Below are 12,227 nucleotides of genomic sequence, written 5' to 3' on the forward strand. Positions count from 1 at the left end.
CAGATGAGCTTTATAAATATATATCATTTATTCACTAAGAAGAGATAAACAAAATAAATGCTGAATCAATTCGTCTCATCGTTTGTTGATGATTTTGTAATGGCTTCCCCTCTTTAGTTATTAAGGTCAACGTCATCAACACAACAGAAGAGAAAGTGGACACTATGTGACAGGGACCGCGCTCACTCCATCCTGAATAAAACCATTGGGACTGATCTGAGACGAATGGTGCACTGGGTGCCCCATCAAAATAAATGACAGGGATGCAGCGGTCGAGTTGTGACAGCGATTTCCCTTGATGTCTAATTTCGAGGACTTGCATTATAGCAGCAAAATTAACACAAGGGACAGATAGGAAATATGAGTTTATTTATTTTTCTTGAACGTCCGTATTCGGCTATAAGTAGGTGGGAGATGACGAAATGTTTGATCAGCCATATTATATTATATAACCGAACAAAGGGAAACAGCTCAACAGATAGATAGATAGATTGATAGATAGATAGATAGATAGATAGATAGATAGATAGATAGATAGATAGATAGATAGATAGATAGATAGATAGATAGATAGATAGATAGACAGATGGAAAGATAGATAAAGAGATAATTAGATACGTGGATAGATAGAAAGAAAGAAAGATAGACAGACAGATAGATAGATAGATAGATAGATAGATAGATAGATAGATAGATAGATAGATAGATAGGTAGATAGATAGATATTTGTAGACAAATAGAAAGGCTCGGGGTTAGAAAGAGATATAGAGAGAGAAAGAAAGAAAGAAAGAGAGAGAGAGAGAGAGAGAGAGAGAGAGAGAGAGAGAGAGAGAGAGAGAGAGAGAGAGAGAGAGAGAGAGAGAGAAAGATATACATACATAGAGAGAGAGAGAAAGAGAGAGAGAGAGAGAGAGAGAGAGAGAGAGAGAGAGAGAGAGAGAGAGAGGGGGGGGGAGGGGGGAAGGATGATAGTTTTGAAACAAATTTCCAGGCAAAAAACCCCACAAAAACAAAAAAAAAAAAAAAAAAAAAAAGCAAAAACAAATGCCACAGCTCAATGCAAAAGTACGAACATCCGCAGTGAATGTTCAGTCAGATGATCCAGGTCTTCCAGATCGTTCCCCAGACATGTACATACTAGTAGATTAGTAGGCGATGTCGCCATATCTCAATTATGTAGTGCGGCTGCCGTTATACAAGTCCTAGACCGTGGCCTCTTGGACGCCATCCCCCAATGTCTCCTCTCACTGGAACAGACTCCAGGAATAAGGCACATTGGATGATTGCACACGGTCTAAGATAAGAAATTTGGAAAATTTCAGCCAACCGTCTTCATCCTTTGTTTACCCGTCCTCAAAATAGTTCAGAAGAATCGATGTATCCAACTGGAGGTTCCGTATCTATAAGCTGACTCCACCTTGTAATTATGTCTTCTTCTGAAGTCGTGGAAGTTAAGCGTATGGACCACCGAGATTTCAATCTGTACTTGCGATACCGTCCATTGTTCCTCGTTATGGGCCGTTGGCTTAGGGCTAGGCATCTGCGTGTTGTTCTGCTTCCTCGGCCAGACAACCAATTATGCCAGGAACACATAATGTCTACATTAAAATTTCTGTCAGATTATCAACGAAACTATGTATCGTTGGAGTGTGAATGCATTAAATTATAATATACTGCATGCAGCGTAATTTTTATTATGGGACAGTGATTTGACAGTATGTGCGAATCCACCTCAAAGAACAAGTAACCAAAAGATGAAGATGGTTGGCTGAAATTTTGTACATTTCTTATCGTATACTGTTTGCAATTGTCTAATGTGTCTTATTCCTCTTTCTGAACCAGGAACGTTTCTCTTAGATTTCTTGTGTGTCAAGTGAGTTACAAAGATCTGACGTTATGTCAGCCCGTGTCATAATAAGCCCATAGATTATAACCTCGTCCATATCCATGACGCTTGATTGACAGGCTTTTCGATGTTCTATGACACCTCCAACAGCCTCATCAAAATGATTGCCACTGCTTTGATTACTCTCAAAATATGTTACTTGTAGTTTCAAGGTATGAATCTGATACAAATTAAGGTTAAGTTTGGAAAGAAGCGGTTAAGTCGCGCCATACGGATGGTTAACATTGCCTTAGCATGAATGCAATGTTCAACAAGGGATTTGGTGTAATGATTAAAGTTTCTTCGAATGTTTTGAGATTATTAGTACGAATTAGTGTCCCTCGCATTCTACCACTAAGTTCGAGGATGGCGCTGTATTTTTTGCGAAAAAAACACAGGGACCGAACCCACCATTAAAATAATAATAATAATAATAATAATAATAATAATAATAATAATAATAATAATAATAATAATAATAATAATAATAATAATAATAATAATAATAATAATAATAATGATAATAATAATAATGATAATAATGATAATGATGATAATAATAATAATAATGCTGATGATGATGTTGAATATGATGATAATGATGGTGATGATGATGATGATGATGATGATGATGATGATGATGATGATGATGATGATGATGATGATGAAGATCACAATATGAGTTTGAGTTTGGTGTGGTGGTGCCGTGGTAGAATTCATCATGATGACAATGGTAGTGGTGTTAATAATTAAAATGGCGATGGTGATAATGATGATGATGATGATGATGATGATGATGATGATGATGATGATGATGATGATGATGATGATGATGATAATAATGATAATTATTATTATTATCGTTTTGTTTTTTTTGTTTTTTTTGGCGGGGTGGGGGTTCTTTCCCAACCTCTCTTTCCAGTCAGCAGTGATTGAGTCTATCAAAATGTTAGATCTAGCGGACGTTACTTTGCGGTATATCAGCGTCCTTTGAAAGGATATTGTCTGTTTAACCATACCAAAAAAAAAAAAAAAAAAAAAAAACAAAACAAAAAAAAAAAAAAAAAAAAAAAAAACCAACAAAAAAAACAGGATTACCTAAGGCGACATAGGCTTTATAGCTTTGAAGATGGACTACGTGCCGAATCTTTGTGTGAACAATAATAATCAGGATCTTGGAGAATTCTTTAAGCATTCGAAGACAAGTAACATAATATAAATGTGTAACAGACTTAAATAAGTCATCTTGTTGTAGATCTGACTACTTGAAAATTAAAATAATCGTATTTATAGGGGGTAAAATAATAGTCGCTACAGCTAATTAAAAGATCGATAATTTATTCTCACAATGATGAAATAACACTTCACAAATCTTGAAATAACGTAGTCTGGAATCAACTTTAATTTTCAATAAATTTTAATCTTTGAGATGCTTGAAATTCTGAACTTGGAGCAGAAATTTCGTAATTTTACGAATTTTTCGTTGTATTAGGGAGGTCTGCTTGTTGATATAATCAATGTTGATATCGACTTGCTACACTTTGTGAAGAGCTTTGAGCAAACTTGACGGATATTGCGCTATACAAGTAGACTACAACGCTTACGGACGATACAGTTTCCTATCTATACGAACATCATAAAATGTGTACTTTGTTCCTATCTATTTAGGACGGCCTGACATGGAAGGTCATAAATTCAAGAAGTCAACGGGGATCAGCCCTTGAGGGGTTTATCTTGGGATTAAGGCATGATTCCCCAAAGCACAATCTGTTTTTGTCTATGCAGAAGGATAAAAAAAGACGTTTGACTTGTAGGGGTCAACGGGATCATAACACGGTCTAAACAAAACAACTCTTTGCAACATTAAAGGTCTGAAAAAGTGTATGAAACAGTGCCAGACAAAAAAGAAAGAATAATACCAAAAAAAAAAAATTATAAAAAAATCCCCAAAATAACAAAAACAAGCCCCAACCTGTTTCGACTGGGGATCGAACCCCAGACCTCCCGATTACATTGTCAGACGTGCTACCATTACAACAGGAGTTGGCCGATAGTTGGGACGATTAAATGCCTGTATTCTTCACATGAGTACGCATTTCAGCTGTGAACTGTTAGTGTGAACCCACGTTGCATCACAAAATACAAACATTGAACTGAACACAAGAAGACGAGGACGAAGACGTCATTTGGGTTAGCTTGAATACATAAATTGTAGGTCTGATAACCGAACGCAATTATGGGTTTGATTTAACAATGTTGTAATGAACACTATTCCCCGATAGTTTGAGAGTATGATACCTCCATTACAACAATGAGCCCGAAACAATTAGGGTTATCAGACAAATAAGTTAGCTCCATTTTTATTTTGAAAATGTCAAAGTGACAAATTAAGGAGCATGCACGAGTGTAAGATAAAGAGATGAAAAAAAAAGTGTGTATGAAACAGTGCCAGACAAAGCAGAGAGGTCAATATGTACTTATTTGCAGGTCTAATAACCTGAAATCAACGCAAAATATTGTCCATTACAAAAAAGACCGTAAATCATTGCGTTTGGCTATCAAACCTTCAACTTACATGCGCACGTATGATTTGAAAAATGGAATATTCAAAGATATGAAACATGTTGATTTCATAGATGCGCCTTACTGAAGACAACGCCAAACATGGGTTGTTTTTTTTTAAAAATATGTTGAGTCACATATTTCCGATTTTACTTTTAAATCCTTTTTTTCTTTCTTCTGACTCATTCCACCATAATATCGTTTTGAGATCATAGATCATAATTATGTCATCAATGTTATACAATCTCTGTCTTTTGAAGGAGTGTACTATCGATGAAAATAGCTTTTTTTTTTTTTGAGGAAAAAAAAGAAATTGAAAACTAGAATTGTACCCTTACCACAAAAGTGTAATCGGGAACAAAACTGTGATGTCAACCTCACCCCCCCCCCCTTGAAAAAAGACTGGTTCTAATCTCATTGGAAGTATAAAACCACTCTTCCGGAGGACTGAATACATTCCTTGTATAAATGATCTTCTGGTTTCGGAGTGATCGCATCTTATTTCTATTCTAAATATTATACGCTGGTATTCAATAAAGATCATACTACATCCTTGCTCCTTAGAATCTGCCGATACATCCTGCTGCTAAAATAGTTATGCTACCTTATGATTTAATATGTATCCTATTCAGTATTAGTCCTCCGAAGAACTGGTTGAAACACACTTCCAAGGATTTTGGAACCGGAAAAGTAGAGGGTGTGCCGTCACGACTTTTCTTCCCTATTAATGTATAAAGTAAATTTTAGATTTATTTGTTTTATAGTGCTATGCGGTTTGTTTGTTTGTTTTAAATAATCTTGTCAAAAGTGGTATCAATGTTAATTCTATAAACTGTCCTTTAAATTTGATTGGATTCTCGACCTCTGACATTGTGACCCTTCGTCCCCAAGCGGTATTAGGTTGGGACAACGTGTACTTATTTACAGGTCTGATAACCCAATTTTGTTAAGGGCCCATTGTTGTATTTGAAATACTTTCCAACCAACGCAAAATTTATAGTGTCCATTACAACAATGTTAAATCAAAATCATAATTGATTCGATTATCAGACCTGCAAATACGTGCACATCGTGTTGGGATGAATCTGATGCTGAAAACTGAATAAGAAAAGTAAATTAAACTTTAAAAATCACACTTCTGGAATAAAGGGAAGATTATTTATTTATTCTGGTCATATAAACGTATAAGTTACTTTCGGCATCTGGTTCCTGACATAAAACCGTTATGAGGCGATGGGTAACGATTGAGAATTGGGACGGGACAACAAATGCGTGGGTCAGACGAGGTGTTTTAGGTGCACATGACCTGTCATCGGCGTTGAGAGCACGTTGTATAAGACTGCGTAGGTACTCTGAAAAGAACACGTTTAAAAATTTTCGCCAGAAAAGTCGTCCTTCAATATGTGGATCGATTAAAATGGCCGTTATCTTGTCCAAAAATTATAATCTGAGACTTCGAAGTTTTTCACAAGATGACGGTCATTATAATAAGCCGATATTTATTGAAGGACGACTTTTCTGGCCAAAACTTCAAAAACGTGTTTGTATTTTTATTTCTCAGAGAATTGTCCGCTTATCACTTTGGCTTACTTTAACAAAACGCGTATTTGAAAAAAAAAATAATTTGAAATTGGCCAGACAATTTTACAACAAATAACAATCGATTAATATGATTCTCAACTTGTTAAAAAGTCTCCAACTTGATAACAATCGATTAATATGATCCTCAACTTGTTAAAAAGTCTCCAACTTGATAACAATCGATTAATATGATCCTCAACTTGTTAAAAAATCTCCAACTTGATAACAATCGATTAATATGATCCTCAACTTGTTAAAAAAATCTCCAACTAGATACTTTATCGAAAAAGAGAGTTGAGACTTTTTCATAAATTATGGATCGTTTTAATCGAACATTTATGACGCATCAGTTTTATGGCCAAAATAAAACAGAGTATTTTGTCAGAGTAGGGCAGCATTGAGTGGTATCGCTCGTCATTTACAATCTTAATGGATGAGGCAAGGGGATTGCATCAATCTCATCCCCATGCCCTGTCACCCACTGGATCGGACGATTGGACATGATGACAATGTCTTGGTCAGCTTGGTCTCAATACTGTCAATTTACCTATAATCTCTCCTTCTCTCTCTCTCTCTCTCTCTCTCTCTCTCTCTCTCTCTCTCTCTCTCTCTCTCTCTCTCTCTCACACACACACACACACACACAGACATACACACACATACACAATATAATACATCCGGTTAAAGCAGAAAAAAATACAATGCATTTTAAAAGATATTTTGGTAAAAGTTCCTCTTTATCATGTTGGGGTGGGGGAGGGGTGAGGGGGAGGGGGAGGGGGAGGGAAAGGGGGAGGGGGGGGGGGGGGGGGGAGGGGGATAGAACTATCAATAACACATAGAGAAACGGCATTCTCAAAGTACGATTTAGATTTTTCTTAAATTTTTGTTCACTTAGTAGACCAACCACATCCCTTGAAAAAGCGATCTGGAATTCTTTACATGTGTATAGGAGACCAATTTATATAAAATGACCAAAGAAATTTGTGACATCTTTTCAACTTTTGATTTCATACCATCTCAGCTATACATTCAATTGAAAAAGCACGAGAGACCCATATTTTTTTCTGACAAAAATACAACATGGTTTATGAAAGCCGGAGAAAAGAAAGCCCCCGCTCCCAAAATAAGTAGGTTCATAATTTTTTTAAAAATCTCGTTATTAATTGTGTAGGTTATTAACGGTAGTTTAGCACATTTTCAGCATTACATCTTGACAAATGCAAGAGATCTACATGTTTGAGAAAAATAAAATAAAAGGAGAGAAAAGAATAAAACCCCGGATGAAATGTAAATTTCTAAAAACTTGAGGTTTTATGATCTTGCGAAATATCCACTAAACGTGATCAAAGCGCTTTAAACAAGCCAACAGCAACACTTAACATGTGGAAACGTGACATGACGCTTATTGGGCGATATTACAATATTTTTTCCGACGGCCAGGTACTCATTTTACACCTGAGTATTGTTAGTGAATGTGAGTTAAGAGCCTATTCCGAGGACTCCACAATGCGCCGCTCACAGATGGGCTCGAACCCTAAACCTTCCACTCCTAAGGCGAGTGTCACATCACAAGACCATATTATAAAGTTTCGAGAAAAATAGAAAAGGAACAAGTGTACAAATTTTAACCTTTATTTGGAAAAATGATACAATAAAAACAATGCAATAATGAAATCCCATGTATGTTTTTTATTCATATTTAACACGATGACTGTCGAACTCTGGAAAAACATGTATTTAAATATTTGGTCAGAGAACTCATCCTTCAAAGATCGATCGATTTAAATGACCCTCATCTTGGCAAAGAATCTCAAACTTGGGACTTCGCGAAGAACGTTGTCTCTTTCGAAAATAATAATATCGCCTAATAGGCCTTATATGTTGCCCTACATATGTTAATTAGCATTTTCTAAATTGTTTTGTAGACATTGCGCTATATAAATACTCAGGTTAATAATTCATGTAAATAACAAGGAATCATCGTGACTATGAGATCTAAAAGAACAAAAATCATACTTTGTCTACCTCTAGGAGTCAGTCGCCTAGTTGATAGAGCACTTGACTCACGAGCAATGCAACGGTAGTCGTCTTTTTCCCCACTTATCTCACTACTCATCCAGCGCTGATTTGGATAGCCGAATCGGTTAAATATGGCGGAAGGTACTTTATTTTATTTCTTACCAGAGGTTAGCGAGCAATAATAGGCTTCAACAGTCGTGACGGCCCTTCCCTTGTAATGACACATAATAACTAAGAAACGGGTTCTAAACTATCGGAATAATGGCGGACGCTCCTATGAAATACTTCTCCGACGAGCCTAAAAGTGTATCCAGAGGAGAAAAACGTTATAAATCTGATTATGTTTTTAATTTTATACATTCTGATCACATGACATGTGAAGAAGTTCTAGCCAGCATGAATAATAAAAATTACCGATTTTCTTTGTTTATAACCGAGCTGCTCGTTGCTGGGCGGACGTGGCATCAGACTATTATTGAATCCAATTGTTGCTGTCCGTTTAACAGTACAAAATAAAATCCGGGAGGAATTTCGACCCAGTAAGCCAAAAAAAAAAAAACCAAAAAAAAAAAAAAAAAACAAAAAAAAAAAAAAGCACTAAAAAACTAATCTTTCTTTCTTTTTCTTTTTTTTTATTTTCTTTCCTTATCTTCTTCTCGATCACCTCATCCAATGATTCTCAAGGCAGGTAAGTACTGAACGTATTAGGAATGAATCAGTACAGTAATGGATTACCTGGCCCCGTACAAACTGACCAGTCAATTCATCACACAGGCTTATTTGACACATACGTCGGTCAGTAAATTGACCTATTCCCTTCCAACAAGCCGACAGAGGATAGAAGGTAACGTCATCATTAAATGCAAGGTCTTAATTAGCACATTACAAATCAATCACTCTTATTGGAGTCAATGTGCCTGGTGTTGATACCGATACCGTAGCTTAAGCTGCCTATTTCATCAAAGATAATTATCCATCTTTAAAAACCAATACGTTTAATAAACGTTTTATAAGATGAAATACAACAAAACATTGATTTATGTAAGCACCGTTTTACAAAGATTCATTTATACTAAATTCACAATTTTGATGATGTGTGCTAAGTAAAATACTCACAACATTCGACAGTCGGATAAATTGTACCAAAACACAAAAATAGGTGTAAACTTTTTACGTTTATAGTCTGATTGATATAATTTAGTGGGAACTAAAGACAACTGTATGAGAAAAATACGGCAAATTAAATGGCATGACAGAATTAGAAATACAGAGGCCCTATACTATTAGTTTTTTGGACTGAAGTCCCGGTTGGAGGTCTGATTGATGATTTCAACGGCCCTACACGATTGCACGGACTGAGGAGCGGCTGAAGTTTTGTAGGTTTGACATACTTTTTTTTTTCCGCGCGGAATTGAAGCGAGTTCACACTTTCATCTATTTCCTTTGGTTAAAGGTGTGTTAAAATGTCTACACGAAGAAGAAAGTGTTTTTGTGCTTTGATAGTTTATTCTGTATTAAAACGAAGAAAGTCAATTAAAAGAAATAGGTCCATATGGACAAAACAGTGGCTTCGTCAAAGATATAATTTCACTCACACAAATTTATTGCAAGAACTGAAATTATACCCCAGTAGCTTTCAGAAGAAGAAGAAGAAGAAGAAGAAGAAGAAGAAGAAGAAGAAGAAGAAGAAGAAGAAGAAGAAGAAGAAGAAGAAGAAGAAGAAGAAGAGAGGGAGAGAGAGAGAGAGAGAGAGAGAGAGAGAGAGAGAGAGAGAGAGAGAGAGAGAGAGAGAGAGAGAGAGAGAGAGAGAGAGAGAGAGAGAGAGAGATATTAATTAGGTTTTGTCTCATACCGTATAATATTTGAAGGATGAGAGTGAAACTACTTACTGTATTTTGACTGGCCCTTCCTAGCCGTGGTGTATCAGATTCACACGAAAACCTCATCGACTCAAAGTAGAATAGGGACGGTTCGTAAATCTCATTTACTCCAGCTCCGGACAGTTCAGATGCTTTCATTTTTTAAATTTTCTTTTTTTCCCCATGCACTTCTAAAATTGTTTATCTTTGAGCACATTGTATCACCGAACGCAATTATTGGCTTATTTTAATATCGATGAAATGGACAATATTTTGTTGTTGTTTTGAGAGTACATAGTTCCATAACAGTTTGGGTTTTCAGACCTGCAAATAAGTACACATCAGTCCAATTACATTTCATCAGCAGCTCATTATGATGATGATGATGATGATGATGATGATGATGATGATGATGATGATGATGATGATGATGTTGATGATGATGATGATGATGATGATGATGATGATGTTGATGATGATGATAATGATGATGATGATGCTGATGATGATGATGATGATGATGATGATGATGATGATGATGATGATGATGATGATGATGATGATGATGATAATCATCATCATAACCAGTACCTCGACCACCACCACCAGGAGCAGCAACAGCAGCACCACCACTTTGTCCATATTATCCCACCTATAATAATATGTCCTCCCTCACAATTCATTATACGGACTTGCCAGTAACCTACGTCAATGAAGACATAAAAACTAATCCAGTCCAAGGTTTCGTTCCGTTTCGTCTAATCTTCCATTCAATCATTAACTAAAGAAAACGCACAGCCCTATAAGCCAATCGTTAACCCCCACCGGGAAGACATTAATTTATGAACTTCAGCTGCTATTACCTTTTGAGGAGAACGTTCAACACGAACATATTGGAATGGTTTAATTTCAACTCTTAATAGGTTGTTTCTATTACGTGGCGCAGCGAGCATGGTGCGATGATGACATTATAAGAAACTTAATGGTTTCAAGGGCGCATGGGCGTGAAAAATGACACTTTTTACTATTAGACATTAATATTCCAAGTATGACGTTCAAATGTTGATGTACAGGTGTGCGGCTTTGTGGTCAAGTGGCTTGACACTGGGTTCATGGCCTGTAGGTTTCAGGATTGAGCATAGAAAATATCTGTGGGATTGAGTCCAGTGATGGGCGGCAAAAACCTGAGCCCTTCATTTGATCAACATACGCAGGTGTAAAATGAATACCCCGTCGAGAAGAGTGTGGTTTCTATCAAATGAAAAATATCATTACAGCGCTATATAAGCCTTATTAAGACATATAGTATGACAATTCTCACTTGTTTGCAGACGATGTTTTTTTTTAAACACCATAATGGATGAATAAATAAATAAATAAATAAATAAATAAATAAATAAATCAATAAATAAATAAATCAATAGATAAATAAATGAATAAACAGATAAATGAATAACTAAATAACTAACTAAATAAATACTGACTAAATAACTAAATAAATACATTGTTTTAAAATTGAATACTCTCTCTCTCTCTCTCTCTCTCTCTCTCTCTCTCTCCTATCTCTTTCTCTCTCTCTCTCTCTCTCTCTCTCTTTACTTTTTTTTTTTTTTTTAAACATAAAGATGTCAATAATAAAATAACATGTCAATGTGTTGAATATCTGTTTTCCTTGTGGGTAGCAGCAAATGGAAAACATCATCGGAGAGCAAATTTAGAATGGACAAGAAAGTCGGGAAAACAAAAGGCAGATAGCAATTAGAGATCATTAACCTACATAAAACAAGGGAAACAACACCTCGGTTGCTATCTTACCACCTCGTTCTGTCTGGTTCACTTATCTCTTCCCCTCCAACACCCGCCACCCCTTGGAAAGCTCGTCCCCAATCTAATGACCATCATTATTGTCTTCAGCCATTTAAAAATCCAGCTATCACCGAGTCCAAAATGGCCGCTCGTTTAAGCCAATCAGATCGCTGGGTGATGTATACCCTAGTGACAGCCGCCAGGGGCAATCACTGAGAGGAATCCATCAAACCATCTCCTCGTTCAAGTCCATTTACACCTTGGTTTGTCCCCATGGACCCCACAGATCTCTCTCTCTCTCTCTCTCTCTCTCTCTCTCTCTCTCTCTCTCTCTCTCTCTCTCTCTCTCTCTCTCTCTCTCTCTCTCTCTCTCCTCTCCCTCTCTCCCCTTCCCTTTTCATCGCGCAAATATTATTATTGAACATATCATTTCCTTTACAGATCATGGTCCCGTTCGCCTATTATAATCTGTCTTCTTCCACAAACTCTTTTAAATTACTCGGCGCTCATTC

At 36.4% G+C, this 12,227-nt stretch overlaps 1 protein-coding gene across 1 annotated transcript in view; it reads left to right on the top strand.

The window, feature by feature from the left end:
* LOC144965133 (cell division cycle protein 23 homolog) overlaps positions 1-12,227 on the top strand; it is a 232,997-nt gene that overhangs the window by 94,719 nt on the left and 126,051 nt on the right. The gene's annotated exons all lie outside the window — the stretch shown is intronic.

The sequence above is a fragment of the Berghia stephanieae genome, chromosome 2, assembly GCF_034508935.2.
Source record: "Berghia stephanieae isolate SIO BIC M18660-M18661 chromosome 2, UCSD_Bste_1.3, whole genome shotgun sequence".
NCBI classification, from domain to species: Eukaryota; Metazoa; Mollusca; class Gastropoda; order Nudibranchia; family Aeolidiidae; genus Berghia; species Berghia stephanieae.